The sequence below is a fragment of the Homalodisca vitripennis genome, chromosome 2, assembly GCF_021130785.1.
Source record: "Homalodisca vitripennis isolate AUS2020 chromosome 2, UT_GWSS_2.1, whole genome shotgun sequence".
Taxonomy (NCBI): Eukaryota; Metazoa; Arthropoda; class Insecta; order Hemiptera; family Cicadellidae; genus Homalodisca; species Homalodisca vitripennis.
Genome location: NC_060208.1, coordinates 15,445,669 through 15,473,496, shown reverse-complemented (window position 1 = coordinate 15,473,496; position 27,828 = coordinate 15,445,669). Strand labels below are relative to the sequence as shown.

Below are 27,828 nucleotides of genomic sequence, written 5' to 3'. Positions count from 1 at the left end.
AATTAGTAATATCGTGCCATTCTGAATCAACCATTGTAGTCAAAGTAACTAAATATTTTAAGTAGAACAATACATTACCAAGTGTATGTGTAGTGTGTGTATTTGTGTAAGTGGGGCGACCTCCTGCCACATAGACCGCATCACCCTGGAACAATAAGAAAACAAAACATATACTATATTTAATAAAACATTAGAGTTGACATCTTATGAACGTTTAAAAATATGGTGTTCCCAAAAAGTAATTTGTGTAAGGTAATATCTCTGAAAGCAGTAAATATTGACAGAATGTGTTGGTAAACATTAATTCATAAAAAATGTGTAAACTTAAGTGTTATATATGATGAGATAAATATACTATACCTGAAAGTGTTGTGTAGTGAAGAATTATTTGTCGTAGTTAAATGCAGTTCTACACGCACTCACTCATTCACACTTTTTTTCCATTCAACCAACTTTCATACTTTGCGTGTTTTGCAACACACGTGAAGAAGTGTTATATGATGAGAAGTGTCACAGAGAGGACGTCGGATCAACGTAGGACCGAGGCCACCTGAAAATAATCAGAACAAGACTCTCGAATCACAAATATGATACCAAGAAGATGCCTATTTCTCTTTCAAACGTATGACATAATGCTGTAACAATCTAGACATGTGACCAAAACAGTTGTTTCAGAATGGCGTGAAAACTCATATCTGACATGTTTCAAAGACTTACGGTACCGAAGTTCCTCCCATTGAGAACGTAAAATAAACCCGTATGCTGAAACAAAACGTCAGAATATTATTACAATTAGAGTCCTTGTAAATTATGCACAATAAATAGGGTTATTAGACCCACTATTAAAAGTAAATATGTATATTCTATACAACGAAGTGGAACTGGATCTTAAAATGCATGATTTGAACAATACAGGGTGGCCCATAAGTCAGTTGTCACTTGCAATTTTATAAGACGATGTTTGTATAGAACAACGTGGAAGCCACTTTGAGCACCAATTGTAGATTAGATACTCTTTAAATTATTAATTAAAAATAAATAATAGTAATTACATTAATAATACAGTACTTTGTACAAATAAAGTAAACTGGTAACTATGTATTTTAATTTCTGACAACTGATTTATGGGCCACCCTGTATTTATACATAATAAATAATTATAGCTCAAAGAAATGTCAAGACTATTGATTTTTAGGCATTTTAAGTTTTACTCTAAATATATAGTCAGAGAGTAGATTGAGCCCAGAAGAGGCCCATTCCTTTTATTTCTAGTTAATTGACTTCAGTACCCTGATAATCTAAGTTTTTTTTATACACAAATTTCGTCAATAGTAATACAACACACTAAACGAAATATTTGTAATATAGCAAACAATGCAATTTATCTTGACAAAAAATAATCACGCTTACAGATAAGATGGTAATGCATTGGTGTAATTTTCTCCTTCCATAACATTTGATGGTCTAAGAGTATTGCATTAAGTGAAATTAAATCAATATAATACACCGTTAAAAGAATTTATTTCGTTGTATTGGGCAGAAAACCTCTTTTATATCAGTAAATCTGACATTCATCTCTATTTTTAAGTTTATTGTAAAGTTGTTTAACTGCTATAGTATAAGTCTCGTTTTATATCGATCACCTCTGTTCCTACATGCCTTTGGTTCTAAAATACCACTATGAGCAAAGTTTAAAAAAAGCCCACTTTTTGCAGCACAGTCCTCGTATGTAAAATATTTCAGGCTTCATACACTAAATAAATAGATCAACCGCTAGGTCAGTCCTTTTTTTAAGCAAGGTTACTTCTATACTTAAACACACTAAGACTAAGAGCAAAACTAAATCGTAAGCCTGAGTTACCGAAGGTTTTGAAGCAAGGTTACTTCTGTACTTGGACACACACTAAGATCAAGAACAAAATCGTAATGCCTGAGCTACCAAAGGTATAGGGTTTGCTCTTTTTACTTTTGCTCAGCCGTTCGTAATTTCTGGTGGGTTGTGAAAGTGATATTCACAGTCTGTTCCATTAATTTTGTTGTGGTGCATCAATAACTCTTGATTCTCAAATTTATGTTTTTAGTATTTTTTATATAAAGTACAGCTTAATTTATGCACCATGACTTTGATGAGTTAACCATTACACATTCATTAAATTTTAATTTTATTGCGTGCTTAATCTTAAGGGGATTTTGATAACTGAAGAAAGTTTATATATGCGCTACTGTCATCATTTAGTTTGCGTAAGTGATAGCGTTTGTTCTTCAAACAGGGCTAACTTAACTAGCCAGTTATAATCAAACCAATCTCAACACATTCATGACTCTAAGATAATTCTTTTTTTAAGCAAATTTACTTTATATTCTTGGTTTCCAAAGTATGTGTATATTATTCTGTCAAGAAAGGATTTCCTGACAATCTGGGGGTCCATTCTGCACCAATCGTAGAAAACAAAATCCTTAACCCTTTTGTCTTATTCTTCACGATTCATCTTAAGATGAGCATGGCACAAAACACATTGTGACTTCCACGGTTTGGTAAGTCCTGCAGTGGACCTATTCAATGTTGATGTCAGCCTTAGTAGTTATTTGGCTCAATAAACGATAAAAAAACACTTGGCAACAGTACATTTCCTGATTAGCTGGATCAAATACATTCCCATCTGCTTCCACCTCCTCTTACCTCTTGGAACAATCTATCTCAACGTATTCGTAATGAGGCGTTCTCCATTCTCCACTTCCGGTATTTATTTATGAAAAACGTCTTTATTGAAGAGGCGCAGTTAGAGTTGTCAGCCCTCTCTCTACCACTCAACCTCAATATAACTTCAATACATGTATTTCTTTGTTTCATTATAATTTTTCGTTGTTGACATTAACTGGAAGATATTTCATAGAAAATTCGTCAATAATGTTTAGGTGAGACAAGTAGTGTTGCAACTACTGACATTTCTAATCTTACGTTTGCATAATTCTATCTACAAGTGACCCTCGTTTATGGTATACTAGCTGTTACCCACGGCTTCGCACGCAAATCTTAAGAACCGAAGTCCTTATATTACTTAATAAAAGCAATTATTCGCGATTGGCTATGGGTAACAGCTAGTTCGTCAATAAATTCGTAGTATTTTATAACGAAAACTCTTGATTTTCAATAAAATACCAATTACAACCAAATACCCAGATACCACGGCTTCGCACACGATTTCCTACAGAAAAATTGGGACATAGGAGGCATATTTCTTTTGAACGTCGTTATTACTCTTCTGAGATAAATGATAGTCACTGAAAGATATTCCAAGCTCATGATCTATTTAAGATTTAAATTTTAAAACAGTCTCAATATGCACCTGTGAAATAACTGGAATTTTTCTCCAATATTCTATGATTTTTGTATACAATTGAACTATATTAGACCATCGTGGACGGTAGTCAAAAAGTTGGAATTCATTAGCGCACATACAATGTAATAAATGATGGCGCTCAATGTAATTTTGAAACGAAAATGGGCATATTTTAGGTACATATTATTACAGTCTAATGGTTATGAGCTTCAGATGTTAGGCGAAATTGCGTATGGTTTTTATTTTAGGCTTTGCGCGTGTATCACTTCTGGATCAAATTAGTTATATCTCCGATGCCATAATTGAGCTTGCTTTGTTGTCTCGATCGAGAGAATATGTACACACGGAGTTTTGAGAACCATACTTCTGTCAAAAAAAACAACTACAGTATGGTTGGTTTTATAACATTCTTTATATTTGTAGCCAATGTAAGATAGTAATTTTGATATCTGCATTGCTCTTCTGATCAAGCACGAGCATGGTTTATATTAATTATTAATAAATATTGCAGTTAAAGGTGAATCTTTACGTCAAATTTGAATTGTATTATCTGGATAGTAAAGTCTATGTTTAACAGTGATTGCAGAAACAGTTGAAACAAAATTTGCTGTTTCTCTTAAGCTTACTCTATGCTTTCAAACTATAAGTGTAAAGAAATTTAAAATAGTAATTAAATTATATAAACATATTTGTTTGTCGCATTATATATGTTTACAAAGAACAGCTGAGTAAATTTGAACAGGCTCTTTCACTTAATAACATATGTTTGCTGCAATGCATTTCTTACGGGTATTTCCGTAACTTTAGAGACCAGTGGGGCGGAATCCTGAATCGGGAACGGGATAAAAAGTATCCTATGTCCTTCTCCCAGTCCTTAGCTACCTCCCTACCAATTTTCAGCCAAATCGGTTCAGCCGTTCTTGAGTTATAAATAGTGTAACTAACACGACTTTTCTTTTATATATATAGATTAGTAGTTTAATGTCTCTGTTATTAGAGAAATTACTGTCATTTGAAGAATTATTCGATGGAATCTACCCTGTGTTTGTCTAAACTAAAGAATTTTGTCAGATATTGACGTACTTTGGATAAGGTTTACTAGCCTATATATGTGGAGAAAGGTAGTTAGTTATCTGTAGCGGAATAAACTATACTAAGTTAGGAAAAAGCCTTACCTCAGTCTAATAGTAACTATATTACTTCTGTGTGTTATTGCATTCGTGCAAATGAATAATAATATTGAAGTAAATGAAATAATATTAAAGTAATGAAATTTTAAAGTAATGAGCTAAAAATCATTAAAAAAATAAAGAACACTCACTTTAATTATATACATATTATAATATACAAGAAAAAATAATTACAAATGAATTATTAAATGATGATATTTTTCAACATCTATAATTTACCTATTCATTTGGAAAACATAATTGATAAATAAATTCAGTAATGTCAATTCTGCTTAATCTGATACAAAATACAACTGAGTTCAAGATCAAAACGATCGTGTTTACTGATCTGTTGAACAATATCAAGAAACACGTCCAGTAATCAGTTCCAATGACACAATGCTATGTTTTGTTTGGAGAAGGCATGTAATTGGGTAAGGAAACATATTTATTGGAACTTCATATTTATATCACATACAAATTGCAGAATGCAATCATCACTGAGATACTTATACTGAAATTTAAATCATACACATCAAGGAGCTAAGCATAGTATTTATAGCAAAGAAGATTACAGGAGTTGTTTTATTGGCTAAAAAGTAAAGGCGGAATGGGCCATTGATTTGATAATCACGGGTTATTTTATCAAAATAGTAACACTTCGGAATTTGGATTTGAGTTCAAATCTTGCCAAGTAGTGAACATCAGTATTTTTATAAGTAACGTCGACTTAGTACAGTAACGACTCTCCTACTGATTGTATTGTATAAGGTCTTCAAAAAAAATAAAAAAACACTGGCCCAAGGACAATTGGCATAATAAGGCAGAAAAGGCGATCGAGCTATTCTTTATAACTATTACGAGACAGGTAAACTTGAAAATTAAGTACAGTTACGGATGGATAAACACACATTTAAACTAGGGATAGATATATAATTCAACGGCCTCGATTTATTAAGTGTCCAAACCACCAGGATGGAAAATGTATCAGGGTTACAGTCACGGGAGAATGTTATTACATAGGTATATAGCAATAGGAAGAAATATTATAGGTTACGCATATAAGATATTAAAGTAATAGAACTATGAGACAGCCGGATACAAAAATTAGAAACTCTATAGTGTGGGTAAGTTACAGCATTTACGTGGAAAAAAAACAATAAATCATTTATATGCTAGATATACTTCAACATGGGTTTATTTTAAATAGTAATTCAAAGAGATTTCTAAGCCTGGTAAACCCCAAAAAAAGTAGTAAATGGTAGGTAGGTAAGGGACAGACAGTTCCGAGTAGGCCGCCACAACTAGGGGTACCGTAGTTATTGCTATTATTGATCATTGCTAATTCCAATACAAATTCATTCTCACAGTACCATAGTCTTATGATGATGTCTGTAAAGGATATCTCAATAATGTATGTAGTGTGAATCGTAGGTAGCTTAAGATGTTAGTATGTGTAATAAACATTAAAATTGGTGTAACTTTTAGAAATGTTGTATTAGTGGTTTTGATAATAATAGAAATTATTTTTCGTTTAATAGGGTTAACCATTACAATCAAACTTTTAAAATTTAAAACAAATACTTTTGTATTGTTTTTTGTGGATTAACCACAGTGTTTGTTTTCTTTATTAATGTAATGTTATATAGTTTTTACAACAAACAATACCCAGAGCAATAACCGTATGCCATTTTCATACTACTTACTGTATATATAGATAGGAAGAGTAAATATTGAGGCAATAAACAAAATATTTATATTTACCTTTTAGAAGAGGTCCTAGGCTGATCCTCTTGGTCCCCGATGAGATGGTGAAATTCCGAATTATAGTCTATGACAGAGTTTACGTCCACTAACCGTTGTAATCTCTCACTAGCAGTCAGCAAACCAATGTCTATGGTTTATGTGGATGTGCTCCATGTCAAATGTTTTGAAGTTTGGGAATTTAAGAATTGGTTTTTCATGGAAACGACGATATACATTGTTACAAAAATAAAAGTGCTGCATGGTAAATATTTATTTATTATTTTGTTTGTTTACATTGTATAGTAAATGACACCTGGTCAATGATACTATAAAACATCCAAAGTATCGTAATAAGAGTAGTACGCCATTCCTCACAGCTGATGTTTCATCAAAAATTCCAAAGAGTAAGAATAATAAGTTTCGTATAAAATTAACGAAGGTACTTTGGGATTATACCGACCACACCAGTATGAAGAACACAAAAATATAAATTTATAGAAAACAAACACGATAGAACGAAAAAAACAACTCTATAATTACAAAATTACAAACTTACAAGAATTTCCAGGTATTTTGATCGGTATTGTTATCTTATCTTTCCCGAGAATCCCGATTACGGCAGGCCGCGCGGCATCACATTTTTTTGCACGGTACATAATTGCCTTTCCATTACAATTCAATTTATATTTCTGATCAGCCCCTCTAGAATTTGATATTTTACTGATAGGTACTATCTCGAGGGATGTTTTTCTTTCGTTGACATCAGCGCGGCTGCCGAAGCCCGCGCTGATATCCGGAGGCACTCGCAATTTGGGTGGCGGAATGTGATCAAGAATAAAAACAAGTTTTTAGTGTTTTTTTCAATAAAGAGTTTAGTTTTAGTTTGGTAATGTTTGTTTTTGTTGAATTTTTATGTTTGGATAAATGTAGAGGTAAAACACGGAAGTACAACAAAGCGACGCGACTCTGCAATCACGTTATCTACTAAACCGCTCGACTTTGACCTCTGTCTGAGGATGGGGAGGGGTTTGCGATAAGACAATTCCTGTTTTATATTGACGAAATATTGTTTTTACGCTAATCTAGTAATCAGTAGAAGCAAAATGTCAAATAAAGATTCATGTCTGGGTGTGGTCGGTATAATCCCAAAGTACCTTAACAAAGGTTCAAATAAAAACAAATTTTGATTTTAATACAAATTGATGAATAATTATTCCCTCCTTTTAAAATTAAAACATATCTATATTAACATTATTTGAACAGAAAGGTTATGTGATTTGGATGTTTCGACGTCTAAAACATTTGCAGCAGCGTGCGTTTACATCGTGTAGTTAAAGAAAATGACGAGCGACGAGAATACCGATTAGGAGAACCGAGACGTCATGACGGAAGACATCGTAGGGTTTTAGAACTTAATAATTATTTACTGACATACGAGTATAATGTGCTGTCACTGCAGCTGTGCAATATCACGCCTTAGAACCCAGAAGAAACATGTGAAATGTATGTACCAATTGTGGTGCATTGAATTTTCCCGAAGAATCGGTTTCTAGTCACCCATATTCGAAAGAGTCAAATATTAACGTTAAATATATCCGTTTTCCTTAATAGTTATAATGTGATAACATTACGAAGTTTTATGAACTGTTGCATATATCAATACCATATCATTGAAAATAATAAGTACAGAAACTTGACTTAATTCAAAAACAATAATCCTCTAATAATAACTAGGAAGGTTGTTTATAAACTTGCTTAAGTAAGGTTTAGATTAGACCTTAAATAATCCAATAGCACTTTGCTTTAATGCAGTTATTTCAATTATACTGGCTTAAATTCACATTTAGTTTAATTAAAACTGGTAAAAGCGTTACAAAACTATAAACATAAATATAATTAATTGAAACCCAAAAACTAACAATGTAGATATTCTCTGAGTGCTACGTATGGTTTTAATTAATAATATTATTATAACACTCAGTATTCCTTACTTGAAACGCAATTAGTGTATATTACTTCCACTAGCTAGCTCCATTTGTTACAACACCTGTTATTGGCACTCTGAAGGTAGTGTGAATGTTATTTCTAAGGTGTACAGTACAACATAAAAAGAAAATATAAATGAATGTAAACTAAATGTGTCCGAATGTTTAATTAAGTTTTATAAAACTGTATAAATAAATGAAAGGGAATTCAATTGATTATCGGTTTATAGTTTAAATATTTATACTAGCCCAATATTTATGTGGATAAATTTCAGTAAATATTTGTGATACATGTTAAGTATTTTTAGTATACAGGGTGCTTTACAAAGAATGTGAAGGAATATTTTTAATTTCTTGAAAAGAGAAAAAATTCTTAAAAAAACATATATTAAAACAGGCAAGACTGCGTATTAACCACTATTGTGCATCCCGATTCCATAAATAAATAAACAGATAAGCATCTAATTGTTGGGTTATATGACATATGATCCTGATTTTCTCTTCTTATTCAACTGTCTTTCCTACCGTCAGAAGAAAGATTCGTTTTTGACTGATTCATAACTCACAGTTGAACTTACAATGTAAATGTAGCTAATGTACAATGTAACGTGTAACTGTAGCTTTTTGGTTATCACTTGGGTACAGAAAAACTCGCTAGTGCACTTATTCATCTTGGCAATTCACTTATATACATATTATGGCTTAACATACCACAAATCTCTAGATATCGAGGTGGAAGGGTGAATGAATAAGCCTAGTAGACTTTTGTGATGACTGTTGGAGCGGATGGAGCTCCCTTAGAGTTAAAGGTTGGTGATAACGTGAAGTGATTTCTTGTGCTGTTTTGATTTAATTGGAAAGGCTGGAGTAGAGCTGGATCCTCTTTCTTCTAAGACGACATAACAAGAAAAGTGTCCGCTATCACTCCACTCAGGATATCGACAGAAGGTGGCTCGTACTTCCACCAAAAAAAGTCCGTGTTTATATTTTGTAGGCAACAAGGTAACTTTATTAACAACCTGGCACTGTGGTACATATTCGGGAAAATACGAGTATAAAGACAATTTTTAATACCTGTAGCACCGACTGGCTATTAAGTTCACCTTTACGTATTCGTATTTCACACTATCTGATGTTTGGAGATTAAATTTGCTCAAAAATAATTTTATTCTTCTAACTTGAGATACATAAACGAGGAGAACGCTCACTGTCCTCAAATTATTTTTGCGCTGCTTCTAGAGTGATATGATATTTAGCATCGGTAAGTTTTGGAGCAGGCGTACCCTCTTGTCAAAAATCCATGAGGATGAATAACGCCCATTATATCGGTCATGTCAGCTTGTAGGAAGGGGAAGCTGGCTCTTTGCCAACTTCTTCCAGTCAAAGTGAACAGGGAAAATCGGAAGAGACAATACTCCCTAACGTTTAGTATTGAAAAAGCCATTAAAATAACTATAGTGTCACCTATTCCACCAGCCATCCTCAACAGCACACAGACCAACTAGTCCTTTTTTACTTCAATATTTCGGAATTAGCGGTTAAGTAAATCCCACTCATTTATATCTGTTTAGTTACTCAGATGAAAGTGACAGATCGGTTTTACTGTACATAGTATAAGCTCTACAGGCAAGTGTAAATCAACTGAGCCAGAAGTAAATACTTCTCTGTAAGGTAAGAGAGCAAAGATTTTGTTTCAAATGAATTAAAAGATAATTAACTTATAAGAATATGTCCCAATTGACTGTTTTAGAGATTCAGAATACATAGTCTTAAGCATGATTAAGATGAGTCATAGGAAAATTTGATATTATCGCATGAATGGATATCTGAGCGTACAATACAATTGATTTATAATGGTTTGTTTTAACATATGGTGATGCTTATGACTGTCACGTTTCACCAATAATTGCTCTCTCTCTTCTGTCAAGTCGTCCTTAAGAACCGATTTAATGCACCAAAACAGTAGAATCGTAGGTTAAAACGATCGATTGATGTAACTTCCTCATTTTAAGACACAAGGTGTTGAATGAGGACGTGACTAGAATGCCTGTTGCAGACATAAGGTGCGTCCAAAGTAACATCTCCACAGTTCACAATGATCTCTACATAATTTTATTTGGTGAAGCCACATGTAATCATCTTTATAGCGAGTTCAAAGACTATTTGAAAGTAAATGCTTTATATTGCAGTCATGTTTAAATATAACCTGAAATACTTTGAAATATTATTTATTTAGTATTAATTGAAAAGATTATATTTCCGGCTTTACAGACTTAACATATTCTTATGCCAAAAATATTTCCTACGGTTTCTTACGTCACTACAATTGCGGTTTGTATAAAATTTTGCTTTGCATTAAAAAAGTAGGCTAAACAGTAATATGTTTATTATACCTTTTACTAATTTTTCTTTTTTTACCAGATTTAATTTTTCAATCTATAAACCACTGTGTAATACAAAAGCTCTCAGGTGTGGACTTGTATTTAAATTTATTAATTTGCATACACTAGATATTAATCAAATTACGTCCTATATAATACGTCATCCTATATTAACGCAACCAAAATACCTTAGAATAATAAAGTTTTATACATAGAAATTATAATACAAAATGAATTATTGCTTTGTGAGAATATAAATCTTGTAAATTATTTACGATTTGAGAATACTCATAAAAAGTACATTTAAGAGGAAATATACGCTTTTGTAATAGTTTAAAGCTACATAACAATAAAGTATAACGTACTGCAGGGAGGAGGTGACTCACTCGCTAATAGGGCCCGAGGGATTCAGTGCCAACTCCGCTGTCTACACCACAGTCCTTATTTCATACTATTACTTTCCTGTAATTTCTACTGCTTTCTTAGGATTTTAAGTACGGTAAAATAAATATAATAAATATAATATATATATATATATATATATGTAGAAAAAGGCCAACATATTAATATTAATTAACTATATTTCGCATTACGCTTCTTAAGGTCAAAACAACATAACAAAACACATAAAATAATTAAAAACATACATGTAAACAGATAATTAAATTAATAAGCATAATATTCTTGAAATGATAAACATATGTTCAAACTGTGGGTGTAAAGATGTCATGAGTGTTCAGATGATTTAAATTTATCAAAAATTTAATCCATAGGGAAATTTAGATTTTGTGACAATGTGACATGCTTGTTCTAAATTTCTTAATTTTGATGTATTTGAATCATTTTTTATTGATCGTTAAGGTTTTACTGTATATAAATTTTCAAAAGATTCTTTGTGTATTTTACTATGAATGACTAATGGTTTTGATTCATCATTATGCTTAAAATCATAACGGTGACCTGTCATTCTTATTCTTAAATTATTTGTTGTTGCGACAATGTAGTCTTTTGGACATTTTTTACACTGAATTTGATATACTACATTTTTTTGTATCACATGTCAAATTTCCAATAATTTTGTATACTTTTTTAGTTGAACTACTTTCGAATTTTGATGACTCTTGTATTTGATTGCACACCATGCATCTTGATTTATTACATGGATGTGCTCTTTTAAATTTATTTTCCACATCAGAATCAGCTGGTAATTTTGGTTTCGATATAATGTCCTTTATGATAGGAGGTCTTTTAAAAACAAATACGTGGAATACTTTTTAGAAATGAGTCTGTCAGTGGAGAATTTTGAAGAATTTTGTAAGCTACTTTAAAAATGTTGTTAATTTTGTAGAGACCAGGATGATATTGTGTTATTAATTTAGGCTCATCATAATATTTCTTTTTGACATTTATTATTAAGGTTACTTTCATTGAGCTGTAGCTTTTCATTCAATAGCTTCTCAGGATATCCTCGTTTTAAAAAAGCATCATATATGTTACTAAAGTAATTTTTAAGATCTTCTCACTCACTGCATAATTTATTTGCTCGTGTAGCCAAGCTTTTTGGAATTGATCTTTTTACATATACATGGTGACAACTGTTGTAGTTTAGATATTGAAAAGTTTTAGTAGGTTTATATATATATATATATATATATATATATATATATATATATATATAAATCACGTACATAGTACTCGGTGTATAAATGACGTGGGTACGATTCGATTTTCTAGAGCTGATACTGTAATTTCCTCCATTTTAAAACATATCCTGTAATATGAAAACTTTCATTCCAAAATTTAAATGGTTAAAACATGGCAAAACGACTTGTTTATACCGTTAAAATACCCATAGAAGTTTACTTTAAATTTAATATTAAAACTAAATTCAAGTAATTTTCTGTAAATAGTGCAATATTTCTATTAAATGAGATATAATTGAATTAGTTGAGCCAAGTTAAAGCATCTAGAGAAGCCTTATTAAAGGGCCTCGTTTTACAATTAGACTATTAAATTAGTTTTAACTAATATGTAGAGAGTTAAACAAAATTGTTTTGACATATCCTTGTCAACACTTGTGTTTCATTTGTCATAAAACAGTGAAGGAGTTTCATAAGTTTCTCGGAAATTTTTCGTTACTGTTATTGGATCACAGATAAACTCTTTAATTTGTATATAGCCAGTTTTTTCAAAGGAGATTGTTTAAGATATTTTTCTTGGAACTGTGAAATAAAATCTATATCTTATTTTGCCCTAAATTAAATAAATTAAAACAAGATATTATGCTAGTAAATGCATGCTTCTAAAAGGACAGTCCATTTAAAACATTCGATAAAAATATACTACAACTAGATAAAAAAATGTGTTTAGTAATTTTTTCATTTACAATACAATTATGTAAGAAAGTAAACAAATTTAATGAAATTTTTGTAATATAGAGATAAAAATGAACATAGCATATATATCAAGTAAGAAATACGAGTCTTCTAAACCTATCTCTAGCTAAATGAAAGAATTGAAGTAAAAGAACGAGAGAACGTTCAATACAGTACCATCATTATGGCTAAAAGAGTTAGGTAAAAATAGGTGGATAACATGACCCTCCTGAAACATACGTGAGGTTTCAATGGAAACTCACATGATAAATTAACCATATGTGTATCTTTCCTTTCAGAAACTGTTATTCGGTTTTATTTTGACGCAATTCTCTAAAATAATTTACTTCAGACTAAATGAATCTTCCTGCAAGGATAACTGTATCTGCCTTGTTGTCTTAAATTCCTCATAATGAACAGTAAAATACATTCTGTAACGAGCTTAATTGGAAGCAAACCAATTAACATACAGAACAGTATAGGAGTAGGTTAAAATTTTATAACGTCAAAAAGAAAAATGTAATAATGGACAAATAATAAAATTTAAATGTTGGAAAAAATTCTCTAAAACGTGTATTGCATTCATAATTTCAACATTTTTAACTGTAAATGTGTTTTTTCAATGATGACTACCATAATGACATAATTTTGATAATACTTCCAACAAAGTAAAATTAAAGACAATGACAGTCTTAACAGGCCGTTACTTAAACAAATAGGTTTCCTCCTCATTTTAACATATGGTGTTTAGGCTGAACCTATGTACTGTGAATACTTATGGCAACCGTATGTATGATAATAGTTAGAAAGTCCAAAAGCTAAAAAAAATTTAAATTCTGAGGATTAAAAATACGCCTAATGGAGAGTTTTCTCTAGGACACAACTTTAAAAAAGAAGAATTACAAATAATAGGACTGTAAGAGATAATAAACCTGTAAGAATACACCATATTTCCACTATAATAGCTTCAAGGAGAACATTCTGTCAAATAAGCAGACATCAATTATTCTTTTCTGCAAAACCCTCGTATATTCGATCCACTCATGTAAACTGTACATCTGATAAGAATGTTGAGATATAATATAGTACGAATGCCCTTTACAACCTAGTCCTAGTCAGAGGAAAATCATATAGCATCCAGTCTTCCACGGTCTCTCCCCTTTATGAGTATTTGTTTGAGAAATCATTACCACTTTGTGATCAATCCTACCCGCAGATTGACGATTCCTGATTGTCATTTATTCAGTAAACGTTGATGAAGGTGAGGCATATGTGAGGACGTTTGAAGGATGATTTTCCAATGAATGTTATCCAACAAATCTGTTACTTCTCATATGAAATCCGCCTCGTTGGTCTTTATTGCAGCATAATTAAATTTTCTACAAAGAAACATCGAAGCAGACATTTCTTGTTGAATTTTCAATTTGAGAAAGGTCCACCTCATAACTATATCAGTAAGTATTTAATAAAAATAGTGTATGCCAAAATTTTAAGCCAAACAATCCTACTAGTATATAAACATAGGAAACCGCGTTATCATGTGTAACACGCTTTAGTATTTTGAGTAGTAGTAGTAGTAGTAGTAGTACACAGGAAAATGTGAGTTAATAAACCAAAATTTATCCTGCAAAAACTACCTGCTTTAATTGAGTCATTAAAGAGGTTTAATGGGTCCTTGCAAATTAAATATTCATTAAAGTCTGTTTTTCTCGTATATAATTTAAAGCATTCGCAGCTTTGAAAATTAAACTTATTACAGGCAGCAACATAGCAAGTGTTACAAATAATATTAAAGTAATCTGTTGATGAAGGGATCTGTAATTTAGCAATTGGCATTCTCAGAGTGAAAATTATCTCTGGTTAACACAGAATTAACTAACATAGCCTTGGGGGACTATGTTATAATTTCGTGCCCTGACATTTAATCCTACATAATGACGTTAAATGCAGTTGCCAGCCTTCTGCCCAGAAAAATTTTTTAAGCAAGTTTAGGCAAATTTTTTAGCAACAGGAACAAAAGCTGCCTCATGATACCTGTATGTTTCACAAGAACTGGAACCGGGGAATTTATAAAGAGTTCACACAGTCCAAAATAAAGAACAAACAGCACCGTACTTGTCAACGTAATGGCGGGGTCATGTCAGACTAACACCAGGGAAAACGTGTGTATAGATACGTGTTGTCATTGTAGATGCTTGTTCAGACCTGAATAATAGGAGGCGAGAATCGTGCCTGCTACATTACTAGCTCGTCTTTGTATTGAACGAATTCAATTATTAAGGTTAAAAATTATTTTAAAAAAAAATCTTATGTTTAATATAGCATAATATCTTTACAATGAGTTATTATAATTTAATATGAGATTGCCTTTATAATACACGAAGATAGTACGATGTAAAATACTAGTAAGCTCCAATAAACTTACTACCTAACTAACTCTATTTATACAGCATTCAGACATCTTGTATTGTTACTGGTTCTGCTAACAACATATAATCAGGTACAAATGATAACATTGCGATAAGCGAGGCGAGTTAACAAGTCCCTGAGCTGCTGTAAGGCGCTCCATAGATACATTTGTGTCTCACATTAGCGATATTTAGTGAGCAGGAATTTCTTGTTATCTCTAAGATGTTAGGATTGGTATAACTTTATACTTTTATATGTTTCGGAAATGTGATAATTTGCTTAGTGATTGAAGTATTTCATCATAAGTGCATAATTTGTATAATACTTCATTTAATAGTAGTACTTATATACTCGTAATTTTATTACAGTTTGTAACTCCAAGCAATATATCCTAAAAATACTTAACGTTATCGTTAATTGAAACTAACAATTTTTTATAAAACAAAAATATTTATGTGTAACATTTAAAGACACATTTCTCTTAGTTATAAAATAAAAAATTAATTATACTATATCACCTTAATTGAAACTCATCTAGCATATTGTTTATTACTTTTAGAGAATTTCAAAACTTTGTAATGCTAAACTGGTCAAAATTGAAAACTTTTACTTAAAAGAATTGAATCGTCTGTTGAAGTAATATTATATTCATCGTAATATTATACATTACCCTGAGTGTCATATCTAATGATCCTAATACGAGCATTGATTTGCAAAACTTTCCAGAAGCCTTAAATAGAAACTTCAAACGAGGCGCTTGAATTAATTAAACCAGCAAAACCTGCTATATTAATCTGGTGTAGGTAAAGACACTTGACCTTCAAGGAATTATGAGATTTCTTAAGATGGTTACTTAAAAATTAGTGATTACTGGATTTATTTAAGTAATGTTACTTGAGAGGCTGTGTCAAGTATTATAGTTGCCCTACAAATATCCTTTGCCAGAAGTATGTTGCCAGGATACAAGACCTGATCCAGCTTTCCTCCTTTAGAAGGAATTGAAACATTTTCATAGATTTATCTCATACAAGGTATTCAATATATAAAAGTCATATCTCAACAATAGCAATTTTTCAATATATTTAAACATAAAACGTACATAATTCATTTCTTACGCAATAGTGTTCCTAATCTAATCTCTAAAAATGACTATAAAATTTATATATTGGATAATAAATCAAACTAATAATAAAGAAAAGTTTGATAATGTTTTTTGCTGTATTTATAAGGTTCTTTTGAGCTTGATAAGGAAATAATTTTCAGCCGACGTGGTGAATTCAAACGGTCAATAAATTACCCTAGTATTTTGATGAAATTAAGGTAAATAAGTGGAGTTTATCTACTGATTTTTTAAGAAACGGAAATATGACATAGTATCAAGGTAACTGGTTACTATGGTAGGCAGACGTAGAGACAATGTTTATTTAATAGGTTATGACATACATACCTACCTTATTTATAATCAGTTATACATGGATTGGCGTACAAGATGTAATATGTCCATACAGCTAACATCCAACAAGGTTTTCTTAAATCCTCAAAGCTTTTTTTTACTTTTTATTTCCATTGAAAGATTATTAGCAAAGGGTCTTTTGAAACAAATTATTAATTTCAGGCAGTTTTCAAATGCTTTTTCCACATATACTCTCTCAGTCTTCATTAGTATGAGATACTTTAGGTGATACCTATCTGATATCACATTTCATACAAAGTTCGTGTTGCCTTAAACATTCGTATTACTTATGCATTAATTATTAATATAAAAAGGCTACCGCCACAAATTGTAAAATCTATTTAGTTGAGGTAAATTTTTGAAACCTACTTTGTGTTCTTTCTTTCGTGACAGGTACAACAATACAATATCTTCAAACTCAAAAAAATCTCACATCAATTTCCATTATTGTTTTTAAAAAAACGTTTAAATTTGTTCTATGTTAAATGCATAAGTAATATATACGTCAAGCTTGTTTCAGTTGACAATTAGTAATGGGTAATAGATGTGATTTTATCTGCAAGCTCTTTGATATTAAATATTGGTACTTCGTACAGATAGTGGTGGTTTTGAACCCAATCGATTCAGAACAAAGATTATCGCCGTTGAGGGGGTATTCTCATTTACAAAATCTCTCGTTGGTTGAGCGTTAGAGAACCTTACCACTTGAGGGCTGAGGAAATGGTTTTGTATATTTGTCTGTCTGTCTGAATAACAAACTGTCCTACACAATTATTATGTTGCATCAAGTTTCCTAAATATGAAGGATTTCAAGTTCGATGGTGGTCTATGTTACTACTTGTGATTTGGCTGAGCGTTAGCGAACATTTAACATTGTTTGACGGTAATGATGATGATAATGAAAAAAACATAAAATAAAAGATTTAATATAAAAACATACTCAATCCAATCTTATAAGGTTTTATTTAAACCACGGACCACGTCAAAAGAAGCGAGTTGAACGGCAAATTTTAAAAGAAAATTATCTAACAAATAAGACAAATGTGGAGTGTTCCTATCTTGTAATGAATATTTACATGACAGAATATAAAAAAAAAAAACATTTCAGGAATTTCTATTAATGGGTGTTACCACAACACTAAGTGTTTGTAAACAGATTTAGAGAAGCTTACTACGTTTCTAAAGAATACATTAAAACAATACTGTTTCTGACAGGCTAAAGAAAAGAACACTTCTCGAATGGAGGCAATATTTCATTTCAAAAGCGTTATTCAGAAAACTCCTTCCAAAAGATACTGGCATTTGTAATTAAACTGCCTCTAGGTTTTCACACATTGAACAATGTCTCGCTTTGTATAAACAATATAGTCTATGTTTTATTAAATACAGAAAGGGAGAGAGAGAGAGAAGAGAGAGAGAGAGAGAGAGAGAGAGAGAGAGAGAGAGAGAGAGAGAGATTTCATTAATTATTTGAACTAAATACTTATGTCTTCCATTTGGGTTGATAAATAAATCTAACGATTTTGTAGCTAATAAGAATACGACATTAATTTCTTTAATTATTGTATTGTACATTTAATAATTATTATTAAATCATAACATTCATTTTTTCGGATGAAGAAATTATAAATATAATAATATATCTTTCTCTGAATATGTAGATAATTTTAAAGGATTAATAAAATTCTACATGGAATCTGGATAAGCTTAACAAGAGTGATACTTTTAGTTCGTATAGAACTCTAGAAAACCCTATTGATTGGCATATTAACCTATCAGTCAACCGTCAGTCGAGATTTGGCCTCTTTGGTTGCCAATTCTAAAAAATGAACTAAAAAGAAAACCAAAAGTATTCAATGGATCAGATATTTGTACTAAACCAATGAGGAGTCACAATATAGTTTTAAAAAGTTCATCTGGCATGAACTAATAATAATAAAAAAGGCCCATTCCTGTTTCTCTCCTTTTTATTTCAGCCATCTTGTTTCTTTCTGCCGTGACGATTGCCATTTGCTATTGGAATCTGTTCAGTCGTAAGTGGTTGGTAGACGAATGCAGACGTATTGTTACATGTATTCTGTAGTTCAGTTTTAATGATTAGTATTGTGTATAGTTTATATTGAGTGCATGTTTAGAGTTAGTGAAGTTAACACACGACATGGTGGTTGTGATTCTTGAGTGAGGCGCGTCACAACGCTTTGGTATGATTTGTTTATTTTAACCTAAGTTGTATTTATGTATTGGGTTAGTTATTTACCTCAAGAAGAGATCAGATTGCTGATCTCGAAACGTACTGTTACTGATTTGTTCTTTCACTAAACGATGGCAAGTGTCCGGAAAAATCCTGTTCTCTTCACAATATATTTCAATGTTAAATGTTCCATTTATATGTCAGTTATATTTTTCTTATTTTCCTTCTACACATAGCTATGAGAGTATATTAAAAGCTTTATTTACTATGTTGCAAATGAACATAATCTAATGCATGCAACACAGTTAAGGTAGTTAGGGATAAATCCTATGTAAATTTTGAGTAGCTCTATTTCAATTTCCTTTTCTGCCGCTTGTCATTTAGAGTCTAAGCCAGTTTCAAGAGATACAGCAAGGCCAAAACAGTACAGGACATGATGCAATGAATTTTATATCAACTCGCAATAAACAAAGACATTCTTCACCTACTCTTTTAATTGTGGAAACTGATATATTACAATTAGGCAAAAATTTATTATGAATGTACTGGTCTACAACTACTCTCATAAAGTTACCATCCTCACAGATACTCTACAAGAAATTATGTGCGATTTTCAATGTAGATAATTTTAAAATAACTGTCTATTAACCTTACGAACACTTGCTATGTCACCTACACAATGTAAAGGCACTGTCCTCAGTGATAAGGGACCTGCAGGACAACCTGTCAGTGGCTTCAATCTGCTGGTTACTGCCAGGGACCATCTGTTCCCCTCACCCCCCTTACCACTAACAATAAATACAAAGAATGTATTTCAGTTACTGAAATTACTGATATATTTATCGATTGTCGCAATCATTAATATAATATAATTATATTAATGATGTCTCTGTGTTAATATAATATTAGTTTTTCCATATTTGCAAGAAATAGTTGTACCGCAGTGTATTAAAATGCTTTGTAGTATTTAATTCATATTGTGTCATTAAAAAATACATAACATTTCATTCATACTGTTATTAAAATTAAATAATGTATATTTTTGTGTAAACTGTAAAACTTTTACTTTTATTTAATTTGTTTTTTACAATGGTTAATTATTTTTTTTATTTATAAACCATTTCTTATTTTATTATTATGCGATGATTGTTATCAGTAAAAATGTAATTAAAACTGAATAGCACGCATAGCCGTTGTTTTATATGCTGTAAAATTTAATTACTTTGTGTTTAAAAGAGTTTGGAAATAAAATTAATTTTGATTTAGTTGCACCAAATGAGACAATGAGAACGCCTCTTCATCTAGATACATACGTACCGGATAATACAGACAGAGCTATTTTGTAGTTTTGTAATATCTGATGTTGAAACGACGCGATAGGTAAACAAATACTCGTAAGAACTCACCCTATTATCGGGAGTACTGTAAGTTCTAAATGTCTTCGTCACCAGCTGGTTAAGTTGGGTTTTTAACAATTTGTTATTCCGCTATTTCACTACCCTCGTGATTCTAGAGCGTTAAAAATACTGAAATTGCAGTAAAATCTTGCCTTGCTACATTTCTTCAAACGGACATAGTCTACAGCATTTCACGTGACCAATCAGGTTTTAGACTTTGCAGTAAGGGAATGGGACATGGAGGTTACTTCAACTTTCACAGATAAACAAACTTACATAAAAAAATTTAGAAAAAGAAGTTTTTCCCTAACATATAATAACAGTAAGTTGTTAAGAACATGAAAGATTACAAGTTTTGGTACATGTAAATACTATTTGATTTGATTAAACTTATTTTTATATACAAACCAAAACCTAAATAAATTAAAACATGATACTAATGAAAAAAGTTTCATAAAAAATTAAATAGAATGTTTGAGCTCATGAACCAACTGTGTGGAGTGTTAGTATATAACTGTAATTGTATGTATTAAAATAATGTGATACATAGAGTTAGGTACCAGTAAAGGTAAAAACACTGTTTCTGAATAACTTGCTTCTCAAATTGATCATTACGAGATGCCAGTCATTTTGTTGTTGAGATCAGTTTTTGATCAAAGTCAGGATATTGAAATGAAGATATTATCAGTTAAATGATACGAAGTTAGCATGTAGGCAAACTTTGTAAAAGGTAGCAATTGATTCATCGATAACACCACCAGGAATATTACAATTTTAATTAAATGTTTTGAAAAGTAAAATTTATGGAGAGAACTATTGCGTGATGCAAGTAGTAAATATATCTTTTATTCCTTAACAGCACACAGCCTGAGTGTAACACATTGAATAATGATAATTATTAATATTTATACCAATTAACTTTTGTGATTTAATACGTCATTCTAGTTTCTGACAGTTATGTGATGTGGTAATTTACTACCCAATATTTTTAATAAATAATTCAAAAATGTACTTATTATTTTTGTGTATTTTAAAACACTTGATTTATTATTACTCAAAATATGAAGTTTAACATCCTGTTTTCCCCATAAAGACAGTTTGAAAATATTTATACAAGTTATATTATTTAAAATAAATATCAAGTGTAAGACATTGGTAGTAATAATAAACTATATAAGTAATTACGTAATTGGGTACCTGTAGGTTGTGAGATATTTAAACTAATCCTTAGTTACAATTCTTTGATTAATACAAACAAAAATGAATTGCAATAAAAAAATGCAATGATTACTGCACAATAAAATATTCAGTTTATAGTTTTTTTCCTTATCCTACCTTCTTGATTATCAGAAATTTCCTACGAGTGTTCAAGCTTTTGCTGCAAAACAATGAAATATTCTGGGAAAAACAAAACGTTGTGAGCTTGCAAATTTAATAAAACCCTTTGTTAAGAGCTAATGCCCCAAATTAGAGCCAGTTTTGTTTGTTGCCGGAACCTGCTCTAGACTTTCCCACGTGTGGTAAGTTACATTCATAATTACTTTTATACATTTTACGGTTTTAATTTTTCAATGTTTACATATTTAGCTGTTTATTAATTTAAAATAGACGTGAAACAGAAATATTATTATTATTAAAAAAAATTCAAAACGATTTCGAGACGATTATCAATATTTCTCTGGATAAAAAAAACTTTCAAAACTGTAAAAATCGATTTATCCAAATTAGTCAGCGGTTCTAAAAATTAACACTCAGTAACCTATTTAGCAGTTAAATTTATTTAAGCTACTAAATAACATTTGAGCTTAGATGAAAATCATAACTTTAAAAATAAGTTTCTATACTATATGTTTAACATGATTTTCTTAGTGGTTTCTACCGCTTATAATGAACTAATCATATCCTTTACGTATGCAATTAAAAGTATTTTGCAAGATTAATTCTGTTATAATTAATTTTTAAAACGTACTTATGTTTGACATTCCACCTGACATTTGAATTTGACCCATACTTTAATTTTCATTCTGTCTCATTTATATTTTAAGTTGAACTTTAAAAAATTTAAAATAATACTTGTGTTACACGTGAAAATGAGATAGTATTCAGTACATGTTAGTATATGTTTAATCTTATAGCCTGCTTGGAAATGGCTACATTCATCTTTCCACTGCAGCCTTACTTTACGAATTCTCTTGATTTCTAGAAGTAAGTGGAGACGAAAGGGAACACTCACACGAGCACACACGTGCACACGTCACCATTGTTACGACACATAAACGAACACCATCGTTACGATCCCATAGTTTGCAGACGCAGAAACGCTAGAGAAACATTACAAGAAAACACAAAAGGATACACTGTCCCTCTAAGATTATGAATTAAATCGTAACCTATTAAACTCAATAATTAATTTCTAAAAAGAGTAATTAAAGTTATTAAATTAAGTCTGTTAAAGTTTCTCAACTACAAGTATACTCTAAAAATTAATAATATCGTGCCATTCTGAAACAACCATTGTAGTAAAATTACTATATATTTTAATTAAACCAATACATTACCTAGTGTATGTGTAGTGTGTGTATTTGTGTAAGTGGGGCGACCTCCTGCCACATAGACCGCATCACCCTGGAACATTCAGAAAAAGCATGTTTTTATATTTAATTAAACATTTCAGTTGATATCTTATGAACTTTTAAAAAGATGGTGTTTCCAAAAAGTAATTTGTTTAAGGTAGTATCTCAGAAAGCAGTATATATTGACAGAATGTGTTGGTAAACATTAATTCATACAACAATGCGTAAACTTAAGTGGTTATATGATGAGATAAATATAGTATACCTGAAAGTGTTGTGTAGTGAAGAATTATTTGTCGTAGTTAAATGTAGTTCTACACGCACTCACTCATTCACACTTTTTTCCATTCAACCAACTTTCATACTTTGCGTGTTTTGCAACACACGTGAAGAAGTGTTATATGATGAGAAGTGTCACAGAGAGGACGTCGGATCAACGTAGGACCGAGGCCACCTGAAAATAATCAGAACAAGACTCTCGAATCACAAATATGATACCAAGAAGATGCCTATTTCTCTTTCAAACTTATGGCATAATGCTGTAACAATCTAGACATGTGACCAAAACAGTTGTTTCAGAATGGCGTGAAAACTCATATCTGACATGTTTCAAAGACTTACGGTACTGAAGTTCCTCCCATTGAGAACGTAAAGTAAACCTGTATGCTGAAACAAAACGTCAGAATATTATTACAATTAGAGTCCTTGTAAATTATGCACAATAAATAGGGTTATTACTATTAAAAGTAAATATGTATATTCTATACAACGAAGTAGAACTGGATCTTAAATGCATGATTTGAACAATATGTATACACAATAAATAATTATAGCTCAAATAAATGTCAATACTATTGATTTTTAGGCATTTAACATTTTACTCTAAATATATAGTCAGAGAGTAGATTGAGTCCGGAAAAGGCCTATTCTCAAAAATGCTTGTAAAAATGATTTTTGCATCAGATTGAATGGTGAAAATCAACATAAGTTACGAGTAAATAAATAAGTTTCCTATAAGAACTTCCTTTTTATTTCCAGTTAATTGACTTCAGTACGCTGATAATCTAAGTGATGCAGAGTTTTTAGATACTCAAATTTCGTCAATCGTAATATAAAACACTACACGAAAAATGTGTACTGTAGCACACAATGCAATTTATCGTAACAAAAAATAATCACGCTTACAGATAAGATGGTAATGCATTGTGTAATTTTCTCCTTCCATAACATTTGATGGTCTAAGAGTATTGCATTAAGTGAAATTAAATCAATATAATACACCGTTAAAAGAATTTATTTCGTTGTATTGGGCAGAAAACCTCTTTTATATCAGTAAAACTGACATTCATCTCTATTCTTAAGCTTATTGTAAAGTTCTTTAACTGCTTATAGTATAAGTCTCGTTTTATATCGATCACCTCTGTTCCTACATGCCTTTGGTTCTAAAATACCACCATGGGCAAAGTTTAAAAAGACAAACCTTTTGCAGCACAGTCCTCATAATTAAAATATTTCAGGCTTCATACATTAAATAAATAGATCCAACGCTACGTCAGCCCTTTTTTGAAGCAAGATTACTTCTATACTTGAACACACTTTAAAACTAAGATCAAAAACAAAATCGTATTGCCTAAGCTACCTAAGGTATAGGGATTGCTTTTTTTACTTTTCCTCAGCCGTTCGTCATCTCTGGTGGGTTGTGAAAGTGATATTCAGTGCACAATCTGTTCCACTCATTTTGTTGGTGTGCATCAATAACTCTTGATTCTCAAATGTTTGTTTCAGTATTTTTGATTTAACGTACAGCTTAATTTATGCACCATGACTTTTATACGTTTACCATTAACCATTCATTAAATTTTCATTTTAGTGCATGCTTAATCTTAAGGGGATTTTGATACCTGAAGAAAATTTATATAATATACGCTACTGGCATCATTTAGTTCACTCCTGCTTAAGTCATTTGATTTGCTTCTTTCATCACTCACAAACTTAAGCTCAAGCTGTGGCAACCAACTTAGCTTAGTGGTTATAATAAAACCAGTCTAAACTCGTTCATAACTCTACGATAATTAGTTTTTTGAAGTAATTTTATTTTATATTATTGGTTTATCCAAAGTTATGTATAGTATTCAATCAAGAAAGGATTTCCTGAAAATCTGGAGGTCCATTCTGCACCATTCATAGAAAACAAAATCCTTAAACCCTTTTGTCTCGTTCTTCGCGATACATCTTAAGATGAGCATGGCACAAAACACATTGTGACTTCCACGATTTGCCCTGCATTTAGACCTATTAAAAGTTGATGTCAGTCTTAGTAGTTATCGGCTCAATACACGATCACAAACGCTTTGCATCGGTACATTTCCTGATTAGCTGGATCAAATACATTCCCATCTGCTTCCACCTCCTCTTAACTCTCTCTTGGAATAATCTATCTCAACGTACTTGTGTTGAGGCGTTCTCCATTCTCCTCTTCCGGTATTTCTTTATGGAAAACTCCTTTATTGAAGAGGCTGAGTTAGAGCTGTCAGTCCTCTCTCTACCAGTCACCCTCAATACATGTATTTCGTTGTTTCGTTATGATTTTTTGTTGTTGACTTTAACTGGAAGATATTTCATAGAAATTCGTCAATAATGTTTAGCTGAGACAGGTTGTGTTGCAATTACTGACATTTCTAATCTTACGTTTGCATACTTCTATCTACAAGTGACCCTGGTTTATGGTATATTAGTAGTTTATTGTCTCTGGTATTAGAGAAATTACTGTCATTTGAAGAATTCTTCGATGGAATCCACCCTGTGTTTATCAAAACTAAAGAATGTTGTCAACTATTGACGTACTTTGAATAAGGTTTAGTAGCCTATATATGTGGAGAAAGGTAGTTAGTTATCTGTAGCGGAATAAACTGTAGTAACTTAAGAAAAGCCTTACCTCTGTCTAATAGCAACTATATTACCTCTGTGTATTATTGATTTCGTAAAAATGAATAATAATATTGAAGTAAATGTAATAATATGAAAGTAATTTAATTTCTAAGTAATGAGCTAAAAGTCATTAACAAAATAAAGAATACTCACTTTAATTACATAAATATTATGGTATATATGAAAAAGTAATCACAAATGACTTATTAAATTTTAAGTTTTTTCAACATCTATAACTTACCTGTTCATTTGGAAAAAGTAATTTGGTCAATAAATACAGTAATGTCACTCCTGCTTATTCTGCTAACAAATACAACTGAGTTCAATCTCAAAACGATAGTGTTTACTGATCTGTTGAACAAGATCAGGAAACACATCCAGTAATCAGTACCAATGACACAATGCTATGTATTGTTTGGAGAAGGCATGTAATTGGGTAAGGAAACTTATTTATTGGAACTTCATATTTATATCACATACAAATGGCAGAAAGCAATCATCACTGAGATACTGAAATTTAAATCATACACAACAAGGAGTTAATCATAGTATTTGTAGCAAAGAAAATTTCAGGAGTTGTTTTATTGGCTAAAAGCTAAAGGCGGGATGGGCCATTTATAATCACGGGTGTTTATCAGAATACGAAAACCTCGGAATTTGGATATGAGTTCAAAACTTGCCAGTGACCATCAGTATTTTCATAAGTAACGTCGACCTTGTACAGTAACGACTCTCCTCCTGATTGTATTTTATAAGGTCATCAAAAAAATAAAAACCACTTGCCCAAGACAATTGACATAATAAAGCTGAATAATGCTGATCGAGCTATTCTTTATAAATATTACTAGACTGGTAAACTTGAAAATTAAGTACAGTTACGGATGGATAAAAAAACATTTAAACTAGGGATAGATATATTATAATTAAACGGCCTCGATTTATTAAGTAGCCAAATTTATACCAGGATGGAAAATGTATCGGGGTTAGGAAGAGTTACGGGAGTATGTTATTACATAGGTATGTAGCAATAAGAAGGAATATTATAGGGCACGCATATAAGATATTAAAGTATTAGAACTGTGAGACAGCCGGAAACAAAAATACAAAAATTAGAACTTTATAGGGTGGGTAAGTTACAGCATAACGTGAAAAAAAAAACAATAAATCATTTTAATGCTAGTTACACTTTAACATGGGTTTATTTTAGATTCAAGGAGAGCAATAAGCCCGGTATATCTCTAAAGAAAGTTGTAAATGGTAAGAAGGTAAGGGACTGACAGTAATAAAAGTTCCCGAGTAAGCAACTACAACTAGGAGTACCATAGTTATTGCTATTATTTATCAGTGCTAATTCCAATACTAATTAATTCTTACAGTACCATAGTCTCATGATGATGTCTGTAAAGAATATCTCAATAATGTATGTAGTGTGAATAGTAGGTAACTTAAGATGTTAGTCTGTGTAATAAACTTTATAATAGGTTTAACTTTTAGAAATTTAGTATTTTTGAATATTGTTCTACGCTAATCTAGTAATCAGTAGAAGCAAAATGTCAAATAACGATTCATTTCTGGGTGTGGTCGGTATAATCCCAAAGTACCAAATATTTATATTTACCTTTTAGAAGAGGTGACAGGCTGATCCTCGTGGTCCCTTAGCGATGAGATGGTGAAATTCCGAATCATAGACTATGACAGAGTTTACGTCCACTAACCGTTTAAATCTCTCACTAGCAGTCAGCAAAACTAATTTCCATGCTTTATATGAATATGCCTATGTCAAATATTTTGAAGTTTGAGAATTTAAAAATTGGTTTTCATGGAAACGACGATATACATTGTTACAAAAAGAAAAGTGCTACATGGTAAATATTTATTTA

The 27,828-nt window shown here is 31.3% G+C and overlaps 1 long non-coding RNA gene across 1 annotated transcript; it reads right to left on the bottom strand.

The window, feature by feature from the left end:
* Positions 1 to 384: 384 nt before the first annotated feature.
* On the bottom strand, positions 385 to 27,828 carry LOC124356211. The gene is made up of 4 exons (XR_006921831.1): positions 27,567 to 27,828; positions 23,286 to 23,686; positions 23,006 to 23,072; positions 385 to 550 (listed from the first exon to the last, which is right to left on the bottom strand). It is a non-coding gene; the product is annotated as an uncharacterized LOC124356211 (long non-coding RNA).